Here is a 27,656-nt window from a genome sequence, read left to right on the forward strand (position 1 = left end):
AAGGATTATATAGGTTCTTAAAGTAAGACGAGATTACAAACCCACGGAAGAGGCGGAAGGAGGTGTAGCACCTACTTTAAAGCAAGTAGATGATTCACCTACTTGGACTAAGTAGGTGATTCACCTACTTGGACTAAGTAGGTGATTCACCTACTTGGACTAAGTAGGTGACTCACCTTCTTGGGGTGGACCTCACTACCACGTGGCAGTATGTGAGTGGCCGCATGGGCTGAAATGGCACCTTAGGGGGCTACCATGTGTCACTCCTAAGGGGTTTCCATGTTTCACCCTCTTACAAAAGGTATATATACATATAAGTTTCTAAATATTTTCATTCTTCATCTTTAAGCTTGGGAAAAAATAGAGAAAACCCTAGAACTAGAGAGGGAGAGCTACGGCCAAGCAAGGCTTCCAAGGTAAGCCTCAATTTTGCTCCATAAATTAATTATTTAAGTTATCATATAGTTAAATAATGGTATGACCGAGTCCCATAAAGAACTGGATACGACCGAGTCCCATAAAGGTCTGAGTATGATATATGATGGTATGATTATTGTGATAGTATGATTATTTACCGAATTCACTAGAGGGTTGGGTACAGTGTATGAGAACGTATATGACTACATGTCCTAAGATATAGGTATAGTGAGTTGTTAAATGTAATATTTGTTTCCTGCATCTCTATTTCAGTTGTTATCTCAGTTATGAGGCATTATGATTTACAAACTCAGTACATATATCGTACTAGTCCGCTGTTCTCTAGGGGGCTAGGTTTTATGCCCGTAGGTACAGATGTTCATTTCAGAGATCCTCCAACTTAGGATTTCCGCTCATCTATGTTGGAAGGGCTCCACTGTTCTGGAGCCTAGCTCTTGTGCTGGTCATTTGATGTCGGCATTTGTTTATTCAGGAGTACGGCAGGGGCACTTTCCCGCCATATGTTACCGTTCATAACTCTTAGAGATATGTAGACATGTGTATGTGGGTTGTTTATAAGTTTATTTCAGTTATGCCTATATATTGCGTTTAAATGTTTTTATGGTACAGCAGCCTTGTCGGCTTACATTCCCTATCATGATATGGTATGAATTAAAGGGGCTATATGTACCTGAAAAAGATTTGACCCATTGGGGTTTTTGTGTATAGTATCACATCACACAGTTCAACTTGACTATGGCTGATAGATACATATATAGGGGTCCAGGTCGGACCCCAATTGTGGCCTACAGGGTTGGGTTATAACAAAAGTATACGCAAACCTTACTCCTACCAAGGTAGGATGGTTGTTTTCGAGAGACCCTCGGCTCAATAGAAGCATAAAAAGAGGTCATATAAGGCTTAGAAGTTCAAAGAAATATGGGGAAGAAAATAATAAAAGCGACACAGATAAAATAGAGTAATCAAAGTATAGAAAGTGATAGATAATAATAGAAATCAGAGCATAAGAAATTATAGTGCGCTAATGCACCTACTAATACGGAAGAATAATGAGACTATGTACTAGCCTTCTACCCTAATATGGGTCCTCCACACCCTCCTATCTAAGGTCATGTCCTCGATAAGCTGTAACTGTGCCATGTCCTGTCTATCGCCTCTCCCCAATATTTCTTCGGCCTACCCCTACCTCTTCTAAAACCATCCATGGCCAACCTCTCACACCTCCTTACTAGGGCATCTGTGTCTCTCTTTTTCACATGTCCAAACTATCTTAGTCGCATTTCCCGCATCTTGTCCTCCATTAAGGCCACTTCTACCTTATTCCAAATAGCCTCAGTTCTAATCTTGTCTCTCCTGGTATGCCCACACATCCATCTCAATATTCTCATCTCGGCAACTTTTATATTTTGAATGTGAGAGACCTTAACTGGCCAACACTCCTCCCCATATAACATAGTTGGTATAACCACCACTTTGTAGAACTTGCCCTTAAGTTGTGGTGGCACCTTTTTTTCATATAGCACACCAGAAGCGAACCTTTATTTCATCCACCCTGCTCCAATACAATGTGTGAAATTATCATCAATCTCCCCGCTGCCTTGCATGATAGACCCAAGGTACTTAAAACTACTTTTCTTTTAGATGGCCTGGTCACCAAGCCTAACTTCCTCGCTAACCTTCTAAGGTATCTCAGTGAACTTGCACTCTATGTATTCTGTCTTGGTCCTACTCAGCTTAAACCCTTTAGACTCCAAGATATGTCTTTAATCCTCCAGCTTAGCGTTAATTCTGCTATGAGTCTCATCGATCAAGACTATATCATCCGCAAAAAGCATACACCATGGAACCTCACCTTGAATTTGTCGTGTCAATCCATCCATCACCAAGGTAAATAAAAACGAACTAAGAGCTGAGCCTAGATGCAAATCCATCACAACTAAGTAGTGCTCTGAGTCCCCTCCTACTGTCCTTACCCTGGTTTTGCCACCCTCATACATTTCCTTGATTACCCTAATGTACGCCACAGGTACACTTTTAGCCTCCAAACATCTCCATAGTATCTCTCATGGAACTTTATTATAAGCCTTTTCTAGGTGGATGAATACCATATGCAAGTCCCTCTTCCTTTCCCTATACTGCTCCACCAGTCTCCTCATAAGATGGATGGCTTTTGTAGTTGAGCGTCCTAGAATAAATCCGAACTGGTTCTCTGAAATATATAGGCCTCTCCTCACCCTCATCTTCACCACTCTTTTCCACACTTTCATAGTATGGCTTAGAAGCTAGATACCTCTCTAATTATTGCAGCTCTGGATATCTCCTTTGTTATTATATAGAGGGATCATTACGGTCAACCTCCATTCTTCAGGCATCGTTGCCATCTTAAAGATGACATTAAATGTTACACCCCGTACTTTGGTACCTCAGAATGCTTCTTAAGCTTCTCAAGTTTCTAGGAAGGCTCTTAAGTTTCTTAAAAGTCGTTATGTGAGTCGGATAGTTTATAATGCTATCAAATAACTCCAACGAAAGGAGAATGAAATGCTTCATAATAAGGAAGATTGAAAATAAGGTTATAAAAATTCGAAAGGAGTTGGAGGCCGAGAAATGAGTCGTAGGACTCGATTGACTCGCATAAACTACCAACTTGGAGGTCTTACGTACTTAAGCTACTCGAGTGCATATTGAGACTAAGTAGAAAGGAATACATAGGCGCTTAAAGTGCGACGAAATTACGAACCCACAGAAGAGAAATAAGGAAACGACGCACCTACTTGAAGCAAGTATGTGACTCACCTACTTGACACATGGCAACACGTGATAGGTACACATGGAATCACATGAAAGTGACATGTGGTAGCAGGTGACACACCATGGGGTGGACCCCACCTGCCACATGGCAACCATGGATTGGTTGCATAATTAAGGTGGCTGCCTAAGGGTGTGACACATGTCAACCTTAGGGGCTGACATGTGTCACTCTCCAAAAAGAGATATATATATGTATGGATGACTATTAAGTCATTTTAAGCCAAAAACTTGAACAAAAATAGAGAGAAAAACGTGGAGAAGAAAGCAAAGGCAGCCATGGTTTGGAGAAACACTAAGTTGGTAATACGAGTATAAATCCTTGTGTAAGGCTTATTTTTGAGTGATTCAAGATGTTTTGGAAAGATATTTCGTAGTTATACAACTTTCATTTAGCCTCTAAAACCCAGTTGTGCTTTTCTCTGCTCGAAAAAGGGTGATGAAGTATGGGGAAGGTGCTGTCCAGATTTTGTTTTGGAAATCCTACACGGACAGCTGTGAGTATTTTGGGCATATATTTTCGTACAAAATTGTTGTAGGGGTAATTCAAAAATTTTTACGACCTTGATACACATGTATATAACTTTCATTGAGGCCACAAATCCTGTTTCCCTCAATTACCCCTCCGAAACTAAGTGACAATATAAGATAGTGGGCTGTCCAGATTTCGCGTTTTGATAGTTTTGGCAAGTTTGACAAGTTTAACATAAGGTAAGAACTTTCCTTTTAAATTGGAGTTTATGGTGTTGTTATAGAGGGTATTTTAAGTTGTTTAAGTGGCTGAAAATGTGAAAATATGATAAATATGCTTGACGTCTGAAATAAACTAAATTAGAATCGCTATAGTTAAATTGTAGTCGAAATAAGGCGTTGTGCGTGTGGGGGCTGTTGCAGGTGTGTGATGGTGTGTTGAAGGTACTAAAGTTACTCTAAAAGAGGTGTGGGACCTACTGGTTTCAGCCACATGGTCCTCTGCTTCGTACGGTTAAAGGTTTTGCAAAACGGAAACTAGAAACCTTATTTTGGTATCGTGGTTTCGAGCGAGTTGTTTGGAGTTTATCTGGTATAAGATTGATGTGAATTGTATATATATATGATGCAAGTTATTGTTTTTGGTTGTCTGTAGCTATTAGGAGTATAATTGGAAATTCGGATAGGGCACATTATAGGGGAGATGCTGCCCGATTTTCGTTAACTCTTTAACTAACTAAGGAACTAGTCGAGAAGGCGAGCAAGGAGATGAGTTCTATAAATATTCGTGTGTAACCTAAGGTGCTGAAAATACTAAGGTTGTTTATACTTGTATTGGTTCATGTTACTTAGGTTTAAAGGATGACGAGACAAACGGGATAAGAAGTAACCCGTAACATGTATGTAAAGCTAACGTTTCTTTCTTTTGGTATGTTTTGGCATACATATGTAAGGCTTATACTTTATTTTAGTATTTCTTTGGCATAAGTATGTAAATCTTATTCCTTATCTTAGCATGATTTGACATAAGTATATAAAGCTAATCTTCCTTTTTGGCATGGTTTTTACGAAACAAGTATATGATTTCCACATGATTCCCAAGAAGTCCTATTCTTAAAGCCACTAGGATGGCCAATTTTTCGACTTCCAAAAGATATTTTGTTATGCCTTGATACATATATATGATTCCCAGAAGTTCTATTTTTATATAGTCCATAGTGACTTTCAAAAGGTACTTGATATGACTTTTGTCTCGATTTTGAAGGAAAGCTCATTTTGATTATTCCGTCGAGTCTCAAATATGATTTAAATTGCATATAGTTTTTCACTACTCCACTCGTGGATGCCTCAATATTTCCTTCATCAAGCCCGAGCTAAGTTTTGTTATCGTGCGTACTTCTCTGCACTGTTCGCCATGCCCCAACGTGAGGGGGCAGGTACGACCTGTACATGGGTTTTGTAGAGTTATGATGTGCCATGTACACATATGGTATGATATGATCTGATATGACCATCTGATATGATATGATGTATTACGGAGATATTCCCTACTCTGGTGTTATGATGTATTGTGGCGCCAGTGAAGGGGCAGCGACCACGTTTTGTATTTGTTCACCGAGTCCCTTAATGGGACCGGATGTGGCATATGTTTTTCTGCATACATTATCGGTGATTATGAAAAGCATTTTGATATTCTGGATATTTTACTCTTTTTTGCACATTTTGCTCTGGTAACGACTTTACTTATTACAGTCCATGCTTTATATACTCGGTATATTTTTCATACTGACCCCCTTTCTTTGGGAGGCTGCATTTTATGCCCGCAGGTACATATGCTTGATTTGCTGATCCGCTCGCCTAGGATATCTACCCTGTTGGTTGGCAGTGCTCCTTGTCCAGAGCCCTATTTTGGTACTAGCATTTTGTTGTACAATTGTACATATTGGTTAAGGGTACGGTGGGGGCCCTGTCCCGCCATAGTTCTCATTCCTATTCTTAGAGGTCTGTAGACATATGTGTGTCGGTTGTTTAGGAGTTTATTTCGGTTATGCCTATGCGATATATTGTAAAAGCTATAATATTGTGGCAGCCTTATCGGCTGGCTTTCCCTTTCATGACATGATGCAAATACAAGAGGCCACACGTGTATAAATATTTTTCACTCACTGGGTTTATGTGTTTGGTTCCTATATCTAGGAGGCTATATGAACATGAAAAAGTTTTTACCCATTGAGGTTTTTTGTGAGCAGTATCACGTTATACATAATCCAATTTGACTATAGTCGATAAATACGTAAACGGGGGTCCAGGTCGGACCCTAGTCGCGGCCCACGGGGTTGGGTCATGACATTAAATAACCTAGTCAGCCACTACAAATCTACTGAGCTCGCACTCTTCCAAAATTTCCCAGGAACCTCGTCAGGTCTGGTCGCTCTTTCTTAACACATCTTACGCACAACACCCTTAACCTCTTTGATCGTAATACTTCTGCAACACTCAAAATCATGACGCCTCCCTGTATGTTCCAAATCTTCCAACACAATCTCGTTGTCTCCTTCTTCATTCAAGAGTTTATAGAAGTATGACTGTCATCTCTATTTAATATGGGTATCCTCGTCCTTAATACACTTCACTTGATCCACATCACCTGCCTTTCTCTCCTGCACCCTGGCTAGCTTAAACTATTTCCTATCCCCGCCTTTCTCTTCTAGTTTAGTATAAAGGCGTTCAAAAGCTACCATTTTTGCCGTCGAAACCACCGACTTCGGCTCCTTCCTCACTATCTTATAAATTTCCCTATTTGTATACTTCTCCACCTCATCCTTAATTTCTATCAACTTTGCATATGCCATCTTTTTTGCTTCTATCTTCCCTTATACTTATCTATTCCACCACCAGCCCCCTCAATGCCGACCACAGCTACCTATTGAGACTTCCAACACTTCCCATGCTACAACCCTAATATAACTAGTTGTCCTATCTTACATACTGTTCGTAAACCCACTACTATCCCAGGCCCCCTATCCTTCAATTTCTCTCCTATCTCCAAGGCATTAGCCATGGTCAAACTCCCCCATCTGATCCTAGGTTGGTCATCCCCGATGCTCTTCTTCCTCTTCATCTTGATCCCTAAATCCATCACCAAAAGCTTATATTGGGTCGTAAGATTATCGATTGAAATGACCTTACAGTTTTTGTAGAAACCTTTATCATCCTTCCTAAGGAATAAAAAATCTATCTGAATCTTAGCCACCAAACTAAGAAAGGTTACCAAGTGGTCCTCCTTCTTCGAGAAACTCGAATTGGCTATCACCAACCCAAAAGCTCTTGCGAAATCCAAAAGTGAAACTCCTCCTCTATTTTTGTCCTCGAAGCCAAAGCCTCCATGCATATCATTATACCCTCCTAAAATAGACCCGATGTGCCCATTAAAATTCCCTCCCATAAAAAGCTTCTCAGTAGGCGATATGCTTCCCACTAACTCATCCAAATCCTCCCACAAGCGCCTCTTATCCTCCTCGCCTAAGCCCGCTTGGGCGCATAAGCACTAATAATGTTCAACGTGATCCCTTCAACGACCACCTTAATTGACATCATCCTATTAGTGACTCTCCTAACATTCACTACCTGATCCCTTAAATTACTGTCTACTAAAATGACTACCCCATTCTTATAATTGAATCTACCAGAGAACCAAAGCTTATACCCGTCTACCTCCTTAGCTTTAGAACCTAACCATTTTGTCTCTTGTACACAAGCTATGTTAATCTTTCTCTTCTTTAGAATCTTAACTATCTCTATGAATTTTCCCGTTACTGTCCCAATGTTACAAGAACCTACTCTCAGTCTAGACGCTCCTTTAACCCACTTACCTCTTCTTACCCTCGTCCCTGTCCCTGTCCCCATCCTTGAGCAAGAACATGACCCTAGTCTACTATCACTACCCAAGCCATGAAAATACGTATGAACTAATAAATTATTCAAAGGTCTAAAGTCAGCAAAATATAACTACAACTATATGAGCAAAGAATAGATATGAAAAGATATGGTAACCAGAGGTACCAACTCTAGTTAAAATGAACCTGGTTGCCTCAAAAAACACTGGTAGTGAAAAGTAAACATTACGGGAATACTCAAATAGAAAGTGATTGTTCAAAGAAACTCTCTAAGAATTTTCATCAAACACTTTGTGTTCAAGGCGATAATTTGAAGATTCATATGAACTAATTTGAGATTCTTCTTCCAAATCAATGATGAATGAATAAGAAACAACGATGGGTATTTAGTTAATTCTTATAGAAAGGAAAAAAGAAACAAAACAAAAGATAGTCATAGTGATGATGTTTAGTCACAGTTGATTCTTATAGTCTTGCTGGAGACTCTAAGTTTTCTTCGAGCTTTCCTTCAAGTAATAGATTCGATTTCCCGCCGCCGGTGACTTGGGGTGGTTTCATAGTAGTTAGAGAAGTTATCTGAAAATTAGTTAAATTAGCTATATCCCTTTCTCGCTCTTTTTTTATCTGACTATATTGATATGCGATGTGAAAATTATTATTGATATCTTGTGATTATTGTGAATTAAATGAACCTTAATTGATTGCAATGGTTCTGATATATTATGCTAAAACTGGAAAATGATATGAAACAAAGGGGTCGGGACACATGCTCCATGACAGATATTATGAAATAAAGGGATCGGGCCACACTCTCCATGGCAGGATATGTATATTGAGGGAATGGGCCACATGCTCTGTGGCAGGTTACATGGAAAAGAATGTCCCCCATAGGTTTCAAACTGTGATTCAGTGGATGTGTATCGATAGAAAATATATGTATCATTTCACTGGATTGCATCGATTTTTTTTGTATTTGTAAGTCCGTGTTTACCACTTATTGCTCTGTATATGATGAACTTGACTTGATATGATTCACTTGATGAGACTATTGATGAGTATTTGTGGGTTGTATTATTATTATTGTGCAAAGTGTAGAGTTAGGCTGGTTTTATGCAGGTTGCAGTTAAGGAGGTTCGGTTGGCATGGTAGTAGTACGTGTATCTATTGAGCTTTGCTTAGTTTTAGTTGTACACTTGCTAAGTACCATAATGTTTGGTACTCACCCATTGTTTCTACACTTATGTAGGTTGCGAGCCCGGACCTGCTTGATCTCCTAGTATTTCCTACCATATCCTAGTCTATCATTTCGAGTGTTGAGGTAGCTGTTACATACATCTAGCGGACACCTCTTACTCTTTTATTATGTTTTAGTCTTATTCTAGAGACAAAGACATTATGACTTTTTTCCTTTCCTATTTTGATAATGTATTAGTGACTTGTACACGTGAACAACTAGTCTTGGGGGATTTTGAGATTATTTACTTATTTTTGATCAAGTTAAACCTTGCTTTATCTCAATTACTTCTGCATTTACTTTCTGTTGGGTTTTAGGCTGACTTTTTTTTGTGGGTTGAGATGAGTGTCATTAAACCCAGATTTAGGTCATGAAAAAATAGTATCAGAGCCCAAAGTTCATAGGTCTCATATATATATAAGCCGAGTCTAAGTCTATTCTTGAGGATCAGTATGGAGACGTCTGTACTTATCTTCGACAGGCTTTGAGGAATTTTAGAAAATCTTCCCTTTTGTTCTTTCACAATGTATTATGTATGGTTAATTATGTTGGTATTGAATTATCGCCTATCCTTTTTGACAAATGGCTAGGACCAGAGCTATGGCTAGTGGTAGAGGAGGAGAGGCACTCCTCGAGGTTGATATTGGGACCTCAACTAGGTATAGAGATAGAAGCTGATCTAGAGGCCATTGTCATAGAGTGGCGATAGGTAGAGGCCATGCCCGAGAAGCAGCACCATCTAGAAGTCATGCTAGATAGGCTTCTTCTGAGCCAGAGATTGATGCTAGAGCGGAATAGGTCCCTTCAGAGCTTGCTATTTCACCATTGCTTCAGGCTACTTTGATGCGAGTATTGAATGCGCTCGAACAATTTAATTAGAGTATGGGGGCGATAGGTACACCCGAGGGTTCTTAGACTCGAGCAGGGGCTCAAATCCCAAGGCAATATTATATTCTAATTTTTTAGAGTCTTGTAGGCCAGCACCTATGGGCCTTAGAGCAGATAAGAGTGAAGTACAGGTAGGGGGAGCTCAAAGTGTACCTATAGTCATATTGACTAACGATGAGCGACGCCAATATGAGAGGTTCTAAAAAATAGACCCACCTCATTTTTAGGGTGGGAAGACTGAGGATGCACACGAGTTCTTAACCATGCACCGAGAGTTATTGGAGACAGTGGGGTTTGCAGAGACTCACAGAGTTTGTTATACTACACTCCAGTTATATTAGCCAGTTAGAGAGTGGTGGAGAGTGTATTTGAGTTCTAAGCCAGTTGGGTCACACCAAGTGACTTGGGATGAGTTTGCTAATGCCTTTTATGATCATTTCATCCTTTGGAGTGTGAGGGAAGAAAGCCTATTATAGTTTGAGAGTTTGAGGCTGGAGGATCTTACAGTTGCTGAGTATGAGACTCGTTTCTAACAGTTAAATAGATATGTCATAGCTCACATTTCAGATGAGATAGAGCGGATTCACAGATTTATACGAAGACTAAATTATTCTATTCATACAGCAGTATTTTGACCCACCCATGAAGGTGCTTCCTTCCAGTCCATCGTGGGTGCCACCAAAATGGCGGAGTTGATAGAGAGAGAGGAGTTTGGGGACCCTAAGAGTGCCGGTGCTTCTATTCACTTTTTGGGTACCTTATTTAGAGGTAAAGGTTCTTATAGAGAAGGTGGTTCTTTTCAGCATAAAAGACTAGTTCATGTATCGATGTCGGCTTCTGAGGATGGTCATACACCTCGTGGGTCTTATAGTACAGGTCAGAGTTACCAGGAGTCACAACAGAGGTCGGTAAGTCAGGGTGGTTGGACAGGTTCCTCAGGTTCATCCTAGAGGTTTTTGCATGAGAAAGAATGTTATACTTATGGAGATCCAGATTATCTTTCATGGTATTATACATCTTAGGGTTGAGGAGGAACCTAGTCTAGTTCTTAAGTTTTAGTTAGAGGATCAGCACAGCCGATCAGAGGTCGAGGTAGATCCTAGACTAGTAGAGGTGGTCGCACTCCTGGTAGAGGTGCTGGTGGTACTGGTGGTGCTGTAGTCCCTCAGAGAGGAGGTAGAGGTGTTGTGTAGGACAGAGGTGGTAGGGGAGCTCAATATTATGCTTTTTATGGGAGACCCGAGGCTGAGGCTTCTGATGTAGTTATCACAGGTATCATCCCAGTCATTAACCTATATCTGTATTATTTGATCTAGGGTCTATATTTTCCTATGTGTCTGCTTGTATTGCATATGGCTTTGATTTGACATGTGATTGTATGCTCGTGCCTATTCATATTTCTACACCCGTGGGTGAGCCCTTAGTGGTGGATTGAGAGTATCGATCCTGTCTTGTTTCCTCTGTCGGGTATGATACTTAGGTAGATATGATTATTCTGGGGATGGTAGATTTTGATGTGATATTGGGTATGGATTGGCTTTTTCCTTATCGTGTTATTCTTGATTATAATGCTAAGACTGTTACCTTAGCGATACTTGGTGCCCCGAGAATTGAGTGGAAGGGTACTAATGGCTCCTATCCTAGTAAGTTTATCTCATATATTCATTCTCAGAGGTTGATTAATAAAAGGTGTATGTCTTATTTGTCCTTTATTTGGGATACCAATATTGAGTCACCTCCTATAGAGACTATTCTGGTGGTTAAGTAGTTTTCTGATGTATTTCCTGCTAATCTTCCTAGTGTTCCTCTGGATAAGGACATTGACTTAGAGCTTGACACTAAACCCATTTCTATTCCTCTATATCGCATGGCTCCAGCTGAGTTGAAAGATCACTTGCAATACTTATTGAGTAAAGGGTTTATTCGCCCTAGTATGTCTCCTTAGGGTGCACCAGTTCTATTTGTAAGGAAGAAAGATGGGATTATGAGGATGTGTATCGATTATAGGCAGTTGAACAAGGTAACTATTAAGAACAAGTATCCCCTTTCCTGTATTGATGATTTATTTGATCAGCTTCAAGGAGCGACATTGTTTTCTAAAATAGACTTGAGGTCCGTCTATCATCAGGTGAAGATTAGGACATCAGATAACCCTAAGATAACTTTTTGGACTCATTATGGACACTATGAGTTCTTGTTAATGTCATTTGGATTGACCAATGGCCCTGCAACATTCATGGAGTTGATTAATGGAGTGTTTCGCCTATACTTGGATTCTTTTATGATAGTATTCATTGATGACATCTTGGTGTATTCTAAGACTGAGGCAGATCATGTTTGCCATTTAAGGCTGGTACTTTAGAAGTTAAGGAAAGAAAAGTTGTATGCAAAGTTTTCCAAATGTGAGTTTTGTCTTGATTTTGTGACATTCTTGGGACACATAGTGTCCAAAGAGGGGATTAGAATAGATCCGTCTAAGATTGAGGCAGTTAGAGGTTGGACAAGGCCTACTTCTCCTACTGAAATTCATAGTTTTGTGGGGTTAACCGGTTACTACAGACAATTCCTGCAGGGCTACTCCACTATTGCAGCTCTATTGATTGATTGACTTAAAAGACCATGGATTTTTATTGGTTTGACGAGTGTGAGGTGATCTTCCAAGCTCAAGACTTTATTGACTCTATCTCCTATTTTGATGCTACTCGAGGAGGGTGTGGACTTTACTATATGCTGTGATGCTTCCAGTTTTGGTTTAGGCGGTGTGTTGATACAAAAAGGAAAAATAATTGCCTATGCTTTGAGATAGTTGAAGGCCCATGAAAAAAACTATCCTACTCATGATTTGGAGTTAGCGGTCGTGGTCTTCGTGCTTAAGTTATGGCGTCATTACCTATATAATGTGCATTACGAGGTCTTCACCGATCATAGGAGTCTTTAGTATATATTTAGTCAAAGGGATCTGAACTTAAGGCAACGTAGATGGCTTGAGTTATTGAAGGACTACGATATGACTATCTTGTATCACCTAGAAAAAGCCAATGTGGTAGCGGATGCCTTGAGTAGGAAGTTTTCTAGTATGGGGAGTCTTGCCGCGATTCGAGTTGAGGAGCGACCATTGGCTAGAGATGTTCAGAGGCTGGCTAATAGCCTTGTCCAATTGCAGATTTCAGAGGATAGTGGTGTTCTTGACTTTGTGGAGGCACGTTCTTCCTTTATTGAGCATATTCGGGAGAGGTAGTTTGAGGATAAGAAGTTATGTATCATTTGAGACAAGGTATTGAGAGGTGAAGCTAAGAAGGCGGTACTTGATTCGAAAGGTGTATTGAGGATTGATGACAGAATTTGTGTGCCTAAGATGGGTGACCTGACTAGACTTATTTTGGAAGAGGATCATTGTTCAAAGTATTCTATCCATCTGGGAGGAGCCAAGATGTATCATGATCTGAGCCAGAACTATTGGTGGTGTAGGATGAAGAACGACATCGCAGAGTTCGTGTCCAAGTGTTTGACTTACCAGTAGGAAAAGTGTGAGCACCAGCAGCCTGGGGGTGTGAGTCAGAGAATGCCTATTCCCACTTGGAAGTGGGAAATAATCACTATGGACTTCGTTGTGGCTACCTCCCACTATGGGTGGTTATGATTCTATATGGGTGATTGTTGACAGACTGACCAAGTCCGCCCATTTTATTCCAGTTAAGGTGTGGTACACAGTGGATAAAATAGCCTAGTTGTATATTAGTCAGATCGTTCGGCTTTATGGTATCCCAGTATCTATTGTTTTGGATCGGGGTTCTGTATTTACTTCACACTTTTAGCAGGCATTACAGCATGGTTTGGGCACTAGACTTGATATGAGTACAACTTTTCACCCATAGAACGATGGTCGGTCTGAGCGAATGATTCAGGTATTGGAGGATATGCTCTGAGATTGTGTTATTGATTTTGGTGCAAAAAGGGATCAACACTTGCTCCTAGTGGAGTTTGCCTTCAATAACAATTATCACTCTAATATTTAGATTGCCCCATTTGAGGCTTTGTATGGTAGGCGGTGTTGATTTCCTATTGGGTGGTTTGGTTTAGCTAAGATGGACTCTTTAGACACAGACTTGCTTAGAGATTCTAGGAAGCAGGTTTGTATGATTCAGGGTAGACTCTTGACAGCCCAGAGTAGACAGAAGAGTTATGCAGATCGGAGAGTTCAATTATTAAAGTTCATGGAAAGTGATCATATTTGGCTTCAAGTATCGCCCATGAAAGGCGTGATGTAGTTCAGAAGGAAGGGCAAGCTCAACCCTCGATTCATTCGCCCATTTGAGATTTTGGCGTTAGTTGGAGAGGTGACTTATAGATTGGCCTTACCACCTAGCTTATCGGCTGTGCATAACGTGTTTTATGTTTCCATGCTTCGGAAGTATGTTCCGGATGAGTCTCATGTGTTATCACTCAATTTAGTGGAGTTGGGTCCAGTCCTGACATTTGAGGAGGAGCCTGTAGCCATTCTAGATAGGCAGGTCCGTAAGCTTAAAACCAAACAGATAGCTTTAGTAAAGGTACAATGGAAGCACCGTTCAGTCGGAGAGGCGACTTGGGAGACGGAGGCTGATATGTGTGCCATATATCCCTATCTTTTTGAGGCTTCAGGTATATATCTTTACTTTATATTCAAGGACGAACATGATTTTTAGTGGTAGATAATGTAATGACCTGTTAGGTCATTTCAAGAATGAGTCCTCCTTCTTTCATAAAAGATCTTTTTCATAAATTTAAATTGGGAAATTTGGACTTTTCGGTGACTACAGTTAACTAGTTGATGGGTGGTTTTAGATAATTTATTTAATTGATGGGCTAAAGTGTTAATATTTAATATCCTATACCATTTTATTTATTAAAATATGTTAGGGGTATTTGATAATTTTAATAAATAAGAATTTTAGAAAATAAAAGAAAAAAAAAGAGAAGAAACTTACCTACGGGCAGTCGGCGACACGAGAACAACATCAGTGCTTGAGGTAATGGCTGAACTTTTCATGCTAGTTCTGCATATTATTACTAGGATAGATAATATATATTATAATATTACTTGATTCAATTTAGTTGTTGAGTAGTGAGAGTATACTGTTTTAAGATTAGTTGGCGAAAGTTGAAAGCAATAGTAGGAAAAATATGTATATAATTCTATGGGTAGATGGCCAATCTTGAAGACAAGATTACGCCTAGTCATTGGAAATCATTATGAACATAGTTGGGTGAATATGAAATGAGAAACATTAGGAAGACAAGGTGATTCTGTATATGTTTCAATAGTGCGCTGCCACTATTTTCTAGCAGTGGTCTCATCTTTAACTATTTTTATTTAATTATCATATTATAATTCGATTTTTGATATATTGAGATAGGTAATTAAATAATAGGGTATTACTGTCACGATCCAAGTCTAGGGCCTAGACGTGACACGGTGAATGAGAAACCCGGAGGTACCTCACCTAAGCCTCTTAGCATTCATTGGTAATGATAAACAAATTAAGGGAAAAACAAAAAGGGATGTAGGGACTAACGGGTCTCACATTTAATAAGAGTCAATGACAACATAATATCTTTTTCTATGTCCAACCATACCTTCTACATTAAAAACTTAGTGGGGCTAAGACATGTCCCTAGCTTACCCTCAAAATAAGTGTCAAGAAATTCCTTAATAAAAGTCTTAATGTTCTACATAACATAAGCTTAGAATAAAAGGGATGTTTTTCCCGACCCATGGGAACTCACCATAAGCAATCTTCAAACTAATTCGAGTTAGTCACGTGGAGGGGGTCGAGGAGCGACGTCAGTTCCTACATGGTGATATCATGTAGGAAAAAGTATGCGTTACAACTTTGAATGTACTAAGTATGTGAGTATGCTATGAAATGAAGAACATAAGAGAGACATGAGTAAGCAATATGCATAAATAAATGCATGCATTAGACATCATCATATGAAACCTTAAAACATTTATTTTGTGGGGAAGTGACCATAACCAATATTTAAGACCATGCGAGCTATTACATGAAATCCAACATAACCCCCCTACATTGGCACGGGGAGACTACTTGTCAGGTAGAACTCCATTCAGTTTACACTCAATTATTTAACATTTGGTGGCTACAAAGGCTTAGCCGACAAGGGCTCCTATGGTGGCACATAGTTAATGCAACATGAGACTTTACTTAAGGACTCCTTAGGTCGAGTCCCCATCTACATGCTACATTAGGTGCTAGCTCAAATCCCACTGAATAACATTTGAACATCAATATAGAAACTTTAACATTTAAAACATCAATCGGTGGAATAGCTCATTAAATTTTTGATTTATAATATCATCATGGTTGTCATGCCCTATTTACCATTCTACTAATGAACCTTGATTTATAAGAAAATTAAGTCTACAATCAGTGATGGTATTTTGGGTACCATGCTAATCAAACCTTCCTTTTTGGAAAAATATTCAAAAGCATTGACGGCCAATAGGGATGTCATACATGTCATATCATAACCTTAAACATTTCATTTGATTCAATGTGAGAATTGTCCTTTCACATTGAAATCTTACTTTGGCTAAGAAGCCATTTCATCAATCAATCATTTCATAAAGACTCCCCTTCATAAACATTTACTTCATAACATTCATTGGAGTCAAACTTCATTTCAACTTTACTTTACCATAGGAAACTGGTGGGTTCAAAGCAATCAACTTTCAAATCATTTAAATTAATGCTAACATGCATGAGATTGAAAGAATTTATCATTTAAACATCTTAAAACAACCCACCAATATAATTCGAAACTACTTTCAAGCCTTCATAGAAGGACCTTGATAAATCATCCATTTCATGTAAATAAGAATCACCATAAGTTAACATAGACAAATAAACTTCAAATATTCAAGAATCTATACATTTGAAATCGTAGTATGAAAATCCATAAAAACTCATCACTTGAAATTGAGAGTCAATATACATATATATCAAGAAGAGTAAATAAACTGAAAATATACCATAATCTACACATTTGGAACCATCATGTAAAACCCATAGGATTTTATCGTTTAAAATTGAAATACTAAATTGAGAAAATATTGGGGCTCCATGGGTTCCAACCATGGATGAAAACCCACATACCTTAGAGAGGAACTTGAAGAAGTCTTGATGTTAGGTCTTCAATGGGAACCTTGAATCCTTTGAATTGGAGATGATTTTGTTTTTGTAGGAGATGATTTGGGAGAGAGGAGGATGAAGATTAGGGTTCTTTGGAGCTGAAAGACTGTAAAAATACCCCCAAAATGCTCCAAATTTGTATATATATAGTTAGGGAATTTTCCAAGTTGCCTTTACTAAATTCTGGAAAAATTGGCCAAGTCTGCGCCAGGTCCGCATCACAGACTTGTCGCGTACCTCTCTGAACAAAAAAATTGGAAACATTGGCCAAGACCGCATCGCGAACTTATTGCACACCTCTCTAGACAAAAATAAATTGGAAAAACTGGCCAAGTCCGCATCAGGTCCGCGTCAGGTCCGCGTCGCGGACTTGTCACAGACCTCTCTGTTCAACTGGGCATAACTTTTTACTCCAAACTCCAAAAATTACAATCTTGGTGGCGTTGGAAAGAAGACTCAAAGAAATTTAATTTTATAGGTTATGGGCTACCCAATTCGCTATACTTTAGGATATATGGTCATTTGAAGTTGACCCTTCTACGGTCTCATACGAAAACTTAGTCGATAGAAATTCTTTGGACTTGGCTTGATTTAGAGATCCTTTATGACTCTAAAACCATCTAATGTATTTTAAATACTTAGGAATTGATCCTAACTCATATATATAACTAGAAGTCATCGAGTTCAATCCTATACGCATATGAAGAATGGTTTGGGTCTTGGTGTTGAAATAATCGAGGTGTTACAATTACATTATACAAATATCATTAGATTTATGTTATTGGGGGAAATGAGGTTTAATCCTAGGCTTGAATTCTAGAGAATTGATTATAGAATTGGATGAGTTTTTGGGTTTAGGCTAGACATATGATAATATTGGTATTGTTAGTTTTGAAATCTTATTGTGATCATTTATTTGAGTAGATTACATATTGATTTTGAGGCCAAACGAAAAGTGAAGGCTCAAGTTCCGGAGTGATTGCTTGATTATTTGAGACAAGTAAACTTTTAAACCTCACTTTATGCTTGTAGATTCTAGTATTTTCTTGTTATGTGTGTTGGGGAGTAATGAGAATTAGACTAGGTTATTGACTGTAAGAGTGATCTTAAAAATGGAGATGAGGGGTATAAAATGGCAATCTAATGAAGTGTATTGGTGTGATCGATGTGATGAGATTATTGATTACTAGTGACTATATTGATATGAAATGTGAAAATTATTATTGATATCATGTGATTATTGTGAATTATATGAACCTTAATTGATTGCATTGGTTCTGATATATTGTGCTAAAATTGGAAAATGATATGAAACAAAGGGGTCGGACCACACCCTCTATGGCAGGTATTATAAAATAAAGGGGTCGGACCACACGCTCCGTGATAGGATATGTATATTTAGGGGATGGGCCTCACACTCTATGGAAGGTTACATAGACAAGAATGTCCCCCATGAGTTTCGAACTGTGATTTAGCGGATGTGTATCGATAGGACAGACATGTATCATTTTATTGTATTGCATTTTTTAGTATTTGTGAATCCGTATTTACCACTTATTGCTCTGTATATGCTGAACTTGACTTGATATGATTCACTTGATGAGACTATTGATGAGTATTTGTGGGTTGTATTATTATTATTGTGCAAAGTGTAGAGTTAGGCTGGTTTTATGCAGGTTGCAGTTAAGGAGGTTCGGTTGGCATAGTAGTAGTACGTGTATCTATTGAGCTTTGCTTAGTTTTAGTTGTACACTTGCTAAGTACCATAATGTTTGGTACTCACCCATTGTTTCTACACTTATGTAGGTTGCGAGCCCGGACCTGCTTGATCTCCTAGTATTTCCTACCATATCCTAGTCTATCATTTCGAGTGTTGAGGTAGCTGTTACATACATCTAGCGGACACCTCTTACTCTTTTATTATGTTTTAGTCCTATTCTAGAGACAAAGATACTGTGACTGTATTTTCTTTCGTATTTCGATAATGTATTAGTGGCTTGTACACGTGAACAATCAATCTTGGGGGATTTTGAGATTATTTACTTGTTTTTGACCAAGTTAAATCTTGCTTTATCTCATTTACTTTCGTATTTCTTTCCATTGGGTTTTAGGTTGACTTGTCTCGGTGGGTTGATATGAGTGTCATCACACCCGAATTCAGATCGTGGTAGAATATTATATATTTAATAGATTGAAAGTATTTTTGAGGCATTGAAGAAAGGAAAAACATTAGTGAATTAGCTTGCTTGACTTCGATTCTTCGGTTGAGGTAGGTGATGGTTTATTCTATATCATAGATAGACTCTTAATAGTTTTTTGATAGTCATTGAGGAATGTGTGATTTACTATGCATTTAATTATTGTGGTTTGGATAGTAGATATGTTGTTGTGATTGGTCTGCAATTCTAACACCGTAAAATCTATAATCGTGAACTTGCCCTATTAAAAGTGATGCCTTGAATAAAGAAAGCTTGATGAAATATTGTTAATAAAGTGGAATGTGATAATAAAATGATAAATTAATTATATTTAGATTGGGTGTTATATTCTGACATGGTATATTTGGATCGGATGTCACATTCCAACATGATATATTTGGATCGTGTATCACATTTTGAGACAGTATTATTGGATCAGGTATCACTTTTTGATACTGTATATTTGGATCGAGTATCACGAGCGGATATAATATTATTGGATTGGATGTCACTTTCCGGCATGGTAATAATAAAGAAAAATAAATTTAAATGACTTAATGCTACCCACTCTCAAATAACTCATTTTCCAAAAAAGCGTGATGTGGAGGCCTGAGTCCTCATGTGTGATCTTGATATTGTTGATTGGCTATGTAATTGTTCATTGTGTTGTCACTTGATCTTGATCTTGTTGGTTGTCACTTGTTAAGTGCTATGGTTGATTTTCTGTTATTACTTTATGCATATTGATTTCTATTTCGAGTCGGTCGATGATACCTACTTAGTATATGTTATCCTGTATTGACCCCTACTTGTATTTTTCTTTGTTTTATTTTATGGAGTGCAACGAGTGTTCCATCGACCTCAACTCTAGCTAGTGTCCAGCACATCATGTTCAGGGTGAGCTATTCCTTATAGCTCATGTTAGATTCTCTCAGACATGGCCTGATGTCCTTAGTTTTCGGACACATTATGTTATTTATTTATTTCGGTGTTTGATATTTTCAGACTTAGTATTTTAGAATTAGATGTCCTTGATGTGATGACTTTCAAATTTTGGGTCGTGATAGAAAATTAAATAGAAAACTAATACTCACTCAATAGAAGCCATAAAATTTATCAAAAACAATAACTTAACATTCTGTAAATTAAACACAATAGAGATGAATAGATGCCCAAATCACCATTAAAAGATGTAAATTAATTAGGAAACGATACTAAAATCAGCCCAATAATTTAAACAAGAAGCAAGCGAACATAACAAATAAACTATACTTACCTGATGGTCGGATTTGTTGTTCGCCAGAGATGGAGTATTCGATCGGAGCTGAAGATTGCCGATTTCGCCAGAGAAGACATGAAGATGCAACTTGGTGGATCTTTGGCTCGCTACTTCATCGGTATTTAGAGTTTTGAGCTCTGGTTTGTCGAAAACAGAGGTAACGGGGAAAAGGTTTTGACGGCTAGTGGATCTAGTTCATTTGTGTTTGTTGAGGTTTCACCAGAACTTTCCCGTGACTAGTCTAGTTGGGGTTTTTGTTTGGAGGATTCCCCTTGGAGCTTAGAGCTTCATTGATAGCATCGAACAAGGAAAGGGGAAAGGGGTTTTGGTCTGGTTTCGCCGGAACAAAGAGTGCTAGAGTGGCTCTATTAGTTGGTGAATAGCGATGAAGGAGAAACACACGTGTATGTTCACTGAAGAAGAAGAAGGGAAAAGGAAATTTGAGGATCTGGTGTGGATAAAGGAGTTGGTAGCAACAATAGGATTTTTGAGTGGTGGAAGGCGGCCGGGTGTAAAACAAAATGGGAAAGAGAGAGTTCATTAGGATTTTTCAAAATGAGAATTTTACACCACTAAATTTGAAAATTTTATCCACCATTTTTTTTATTTTGGGGTCAAATAAAGGGGTTATATAAGAAATTAAAAACTATCCATTTTACAAAATCATGCGCTCAAAACTATGAGTTCAAAATCATTGGCTAATTAAATATCTGGGTAATACAATATTTATATTTCAATGTATTATTTAATTGTGCTAAAAATACTAAAATAAATATGAAACAAATGTAATCAACGACATATAAAAAATATAATTTAATAAAAAGTGATGATTTAACAAAATAAGACTATTCAAAAAATTTAACAGACAGTGACAAAAATATTAATAATTAAAATTAACTAAAATTCAAAATAAATTAATGAAAAATCCTAATATTTTTAAAAAATAAGAATAATTATTAACAAATTATTCTAAAATTGTAGAGAAATGTATTTGAACTATTTAAAGAATAAAAACTTAAATGTATTAATTTTTTTTTAAAAGTTAGGTTAAAATTGGTGTCAACACGTATAAGCTGCATATATATAATGTTTGCGAAGAGTAGGACATAAGAAAAAACTTCTTGAAGGAACTATGGGCGTTTGGACGTTCGTTTAAAATGTATGTTAAGCCTAAGTCTCGTCCTTCCTTTAAGCACGAATTTTAGAAAAATCCTTAATCGTTAAATGAAGTATTTTACTATTTTATTAATAGAAAGACTTTTTGTGAAAGACATTGGGATCATAGCTGAAGTATTTTCATGATTCTATTATGTTGATATTCCACTCGTTTGGTTATATAGGATATTCAACATATATATGTTGTTTTGTCGACTTTCTTGACTATATGTCCATATGTATGAATGTTTATTCTTCATAACGTGTTGTAACTTAAAAAAATTATTAAGGAACATTAAGAATTTGCAACCAGTCCTCCTTTCTTGCTAAAATGTATTTTGAAAAACTTTAAATTAATACGTCGATTTCTCAAACTCTCTAACGTAACTTATATGTTTAAACTACTAAAAGACATGATTTTTGAAATACTTTCTTTTACAAACTATTAAGGAAACATGTATAGAAACTAATTGAGGCACCTTAAGATCTTTATGAAAATCCACATGTTTAAATCGCCTTTCTAAAGTTGAGTTAAATATTCAAGTTCACTAAAGGCATATGAGGTTCTACGAGGCATTAACATGTTATACGAAAGTGATTACAAGAATAAGAGTAAAAAGGAATCAAGATTGACAATATGATTATGATGACATACATGCATTTCGAATTCATAACATGCTATGCATTTCAATCCCGAGCTAAAAACAGGGGGCATGAGGCCTATTGCCTATATTTATACTATGAGACATAGATGACCACAAGTTGGCAAAATATGATGTGAGTTAACTATCGAAAGACACCACCATTATTAGCATTTGATTGGGTATGATATGCATTTGCATATATATATATATATATATATATGCGTGTGTATGTGTGTATTTACGACATACGATTATATGAGCATATCATGCATATTTGATTACTATGAGGTCACACTACTAAAAAAACAGCGTTTGGCGATGGCTAGTAATAACAAATTATATTTCGTCACTAAATAACGATAGATTCGCATTTTGTTGCAAGAATAACGAATACATTTTTTGAGTTATGCTAAGCGACGGATTTGGCGACGGGATATTTATTTGGTCCCTAAGTCCGTTGCAAAATTATTTTATGTCATATATTCTGGGGGCACAAAGTTATTTGAATATTTTTATCTCTCCAGAATATTCACACTGTCCAGCGATGAAACTCTTAGACTCTTAAACCCTCATCTCTTTCCATCTTGGGCACAGACATTCACACTTCTTTTTTTCTGAAAATATTTTTAGGGATTCAACCGGATTTGTTTTGAACTCTTTTGTTTTCTCTTTCTTTTCAGTAGCTCAACCTTCAAACTTTTGAGTAATCGTCAATCTTTCCTTACTAATCTTTCATTAACAAGTAAGTACTCTTTTAATTTAAGCTTTTTTCAAAATTTCAACAGGTTTTTTTTGGTATAGTAGATAGTGTGCATAGAACAAGAACAAAATGAAAGATTCAACAATTTCTGTGTAGTATTTGAAATGAAATTTTGTGAGTTTTTAACTCTCAACTCTTTCCGTTTCATTTAGATCGAAATAAGGTTGGGGTTTTCTGAAAAATAGGGGTTTTAACAGTTTGGGTGTTTTGAAAATAGGGGTTAGGGTTCAAGAAAACATTAGGGGTTAAGGTTCAAGCATTTTACACTGATTTACTTTTATTTGCTTTGTGAAGTAAATTGCACACTGATTTGTTTTTGTTTTATACTGCAGCTAACTTTCATTGTTTGTGACTGCTGACTACCGACTCATTCTCTCCGCTAATAGGTATCTCTCTTTTTCTCTCCCTCCGCCACCCTTACAGTAGATTTTTTTTCCCAGAAAAATATGTTGATTTAATTTTTCTACTTATACTTTTGTTTTGGTAATAAATAATGTTAGTGTAATATTGAATCTATTGCTTAGAAGCTACTTCTGGGTTGTTTTTTGTTTTCCAATTTAATGATTTTTCAATTTAAGGATCTTTTGGACTTGTATGATATTAGAACTTCTTTTTGATTTTGTGATTGATATTCTGAAGTGGATCTTTTGTTTTTTTCACTTGAAATGTACTCGAGCTGAGAGTCTATGAAAACAACCTCACTATATAAGTCAAAAATATAAGATTAAAAATTTGATAATCACCAAAATTTTCTTTCCTAGGAGAGAATGATCAGTTTATACACTATAAAGTCTACGCCAGAAGTGTTACAATGAGTTGCTATGTTACTATCATTTATGGATATTTGGGCTAGACTATCAGCAATGGCCTGTCCAAAATCATGGCTAGTCACTGAAGACTTCAATGCAATTATGCGAACTCATGATAGATTATATGAAGCCGTAATAACATATACTGAAATAAGGAATTTCTCAGAGTGAATTCAAAAACTATAATTTAATGAACTCCCATGAAAATGAGATGATTACATATGGTCTATAACGCAAGTAGGGAGTGACAGAGTGATAAGTAGAATAGATAGGACACTACATAATTTAATTTGGTTATTTCACTATGAATATGTAAGAACTAAAAATGGGAAACTTCTCTTTTCTGAACATTCCTTTATAGTGTTTGACTTGAGCCAGACCACACATTCTATCAAGCCTCCTTTCAGATTTTTTGACACGTAAAATAGTTTCACTCAATAGTAGAAGGATGAAAGTACAGTGTCACTAAAATTGAAGAAACTTAAATTACTATTCAGGCAACTGGATAGTGAGTCTTACAAAAGAGATTTTGATAAGTTGAATGCATCCAGAAAACAACTCATTCATATTAAGTGTATAGTTGTTATTTGTTCTATTGTTGTTGTTCCAAGTTCTTGTTATTAATCAAGACAATCTGATGTTAAAATGTTGCAGACATCTGCTGCTATAACCTTATCATCAAGATCTGGTTGATATTCGCTCGAAGTAATCCTTGCTTTCCATTTGCTGGTGAAGTGTAGTATTTGGCTCCAATTTTCTTTTCTTCCTTTAATTCTTCGCACGTGGAAAAGTGTTATTTGTACTGTAAGTTTACTGTAATGCTTCAATTCCTCTTGTTTATCTTTAATTTTGTGAGATTCATACCAATTAGATAGCTTTAGTAAGTTGGCTGAAATTAGAATGCTTCGGTAAGTTAATTGGAATTAAAATGCTTTAATTGTTCTGTAAGTTGACTGAATTAAAATGCTAGTAAGGAAAACTTTTTTCTTGTCTAAGTTAGTTTTGAGAAGCTCGTAAGCATTTTTTTTCAGACATCGGCCATAAAGGCAATTAGAGTTTCAATTTCAGGTGGTATCTCTAGTATCTTTTTTTTGCAACAACTATTTATGGTTCTACTTTTTGCCTTATATACCAGTACATTTTTATTTGTACTGACACCTTGCTGCTTGGGGACGCTGCATTTTTATTTTGTGTGAGCAGGTCCACGTGGGGATTCTGATCGATCCCTCCGCTAGGATTCGAGGTTCCGCTATGAGTTGGTAAGCTGCATCTCTTCCTGGGGCTATCAAAGGATGTTTACTTTTGTCGTACAGTTTGAATATAGTCGGGGCCTTTTCTCGACTAGTGCTTATGACATTCTAAGAGCCTATTGTGGACACAGTATTGTGGGTTACTTTCTGCAACTTCATGCATGCATGCATGTATGTATGTATGTCTTCAGTTGCGATTTAGTCGGCCATCCAATTCTTAATTATTTTTGACTTTTCTACCTTTGTCTACATTACTTATTGTTATTCAGTCAAGACCTTAACGGTCCGAACTTAGTATTTTAGATATTATGCTACTTGACCTTCTGGGCCCACAGCTTAGTCAGCTAGTATATTTTATTGGCTAACTCGATCGAATATGGTATCAAATGATAGTTACGCCTCCCTTAGTTTGGGGCGTGACAAACTTGGTATCTGAGCAGATTGTGTCCCAGGGAGTCCATAACCCTCATCTAATAGAGTCTTACTTATAATCAGGAGGCTATAAGACATTTAGTAATGGTTACATTTCTTTCAATTGATAGATCGTGCTACAGAGAGAAGTTATAAGATCAAAGAAAATCTAAATTTTGTTGTGTTCCTTATGTAACAGGGTACCTACGCCCATGAGATGGCACAAAAAAAGATAGGCATGGATCCGGGGGAAGGTACCAGTCATTCCCCATTGGGTAAGAGGGATAAAGTTCCCTTAGAGGCACACAGTGAATCTCTTGCACCCCTAGTTCCAGCTTTCCTGGCACCTGCTGAAGCACAAGGAGATATAGTGCCCTTAGCCCCACTGGTTCCATTGTACCTGAGGCAGCTATGGACACAAAACCTCCAATACCTATTTTTTCCCTTACCAGAAACTGGGGAGTAGGGGATGAGGAAGGCGATTCAATTGCTAACTATGATGGTTGCTATTCATGAGCGACAACTAGAATCGGGAGTAGATGCTAGGAGAGATCGAGCAGAAAGCTCGAAGGTACGAGAGTTTCTGGCTCCTCCATTATTTATGGGATTCAGTTCCACCGAGGACCGTAGGACTTGATAGAACAAGTGTTAGAGTACTGAGGGAGTGAGGGTGATGCATGTTTTCATCACTAATGCTGTGGAGTTGGCCTTTTTTGGCTACATGATGTAGCCGTTCTATGGTATGAGGCATGGGAGAGATTCAGAGGACCTGATGCTCCACCAGAAGAGTGGAGGACTTCTTTGAGGCTTCCTGGCCCATTATTTGCCATGGGAGGTTTGGAAGGTCCTTCTTGACCAGTTTATCAGTGAGGCAAGGTGATGTGAGTGTGAGAAATTATAACCATAGGTTTAATTCTTTGGTGAGGTATGCACTAGATATAGTACATACCAAGAGGGCCTGAGTTCATTATTATGTAGTTGGTTTGGGGGATCATCTGATCAGAGACTGTATGGCGGTATCATCCTTGTAGATATTTCCAGCATGTAGGCTTCGCTCAGACTAAAGAGTACCTTTTTCGCTAGCTTTGAGATATCTGCAAAGAGTAAGAGGGCCCGTACTATGGGGTCTTATAGGAAGCCACATGATGATTTTAGGCTTCCACTCCCTTGGTATACACCCCGCCCAGCAGGTAGTTTTCCGCCACAGATGTAGGGCCAGCAGTTTGATCAATATAGTTAGTCAAGACCGAGGCAAAGCTCAAGTCGTCCTAAGGGCCGTTGACAAGAGAGTTCCGGGCAGATGAGATAGCCTACTACTTCATGTATGCAGTGCAATAAGCTGCACGCCGGATAGTGTATACTGGGTTTAGATGCATGTTATCACTGTTCAAACATGACATTTTATTAGCCGGTGCCCGAGGTTGGATAGAGGTGAGCCAACTCAACCTTTAGGATCTGCAACAGACCCTTCACCTTAAGCCCCTCAGGGCCGTGGTAGGGAGAAATATGGAGGAAACACCTCAGATTCCAGAGGTATCTGAATTCAGAGTGAATTGTATAATAGTGAATTAAAATTTACATAATAATGAATTTATTTATATGCATACATAAATTGTATATGTACCTTATATAAAATTGTATAATAGTGAATTAAAATGTATCAATATTAAATAAAAGTGTATAATAATGTATTAAGTGTAAACATCACTTGTATACTGATGAACCTTTTTCTTCGATTTTCAAATGCAATTTTTGTTCAAAACTAGCTCAATCTTCACCATACGACTTGATATTTTATAGATAACCTCCTTGGACACTTTAAACTTATTCAACAATGAGAGTTACCTTTCTAATATAATTTTCACCTCGAAACCTTAGAAAACCAGTATTCTAACCCATGACTTTCTATATCTCTCTTGTTCTTCGTGTAAAAAGCACAAGAGAGAGGTAAGGGGTAGGAAGAGACCTGCCATGCGTTCAAGAGAAAAGGAGGAAGAAGAGAGAGGGAGTGGGAAGCTTGCTGTATCATGAAGAAGACAGTTGGACGAGGAAATGAGATCTCTTGAATAAAAAAAGAAGAAGATATTTTTAAATTTCTTATGTGTAAAAATGAAAATAACTCTAGATTCAGATCTTATATTTATGTAATTATTTCAAAAAATTAACCATTAACCGATCAAATAAACAAAAATTTTGATTTAGCTTATTCTTTCTTTTCCTTT

The 27,656-nt window shown here is 37.5% G+C and overlaps 1 long non-coding RNA gene across 3 annotated transcripts; it reads left to right on the top strand.

The window, feature by feature from the left end:
• The first annotated feature begins 22,657 nt into the window (after nt 1–22,657).
• Nucleotides 22,658–27,632, top strand: LOC129898801 (uncharacterized). 3 transcript variants are annotated; one of them, XR_008769447.1, is made up of 5 exons: nt 22,658–22,946; nt 23,297–23,350; nt 24,428–24,577; nt 24,974–25,032; nt 27,376–27,632. It is a non-coding gene; the product is annotated as an uncharacterized LOC129898801 (long non-coding RNA). The 3 variants fall into 3 exon arrangements; XR_008769446.1 differs by lacking the exon at nt 27,376–27,632 and adding an exon at nt 25,634–27,110 and having other exon boundaries at nt 22,659–22,946; XR_008769445.1 differs by lacking the exon at nt 27,376–27,632 and having other exon boundaries at nt 22,660–22,946; nt 24,974–25,558.
• Nucleotides 27,633–27,656: the final 24 nt, after the last annotated feature.

The sequence above is a fragment of the Solanum dulcamara genome, chromosome 8 (genome assembly GCF_947179165.1).
Source record: "Solanum dulcamara chromosome 8, daSolDulc1.2, whole genome shotgun sequence".
NCBI lineage: Eukaryota > Viridiplantae > Streptophyta > Magnoliopsida > Solanales > Solanaceae > Solanum > Solanum dulcamara.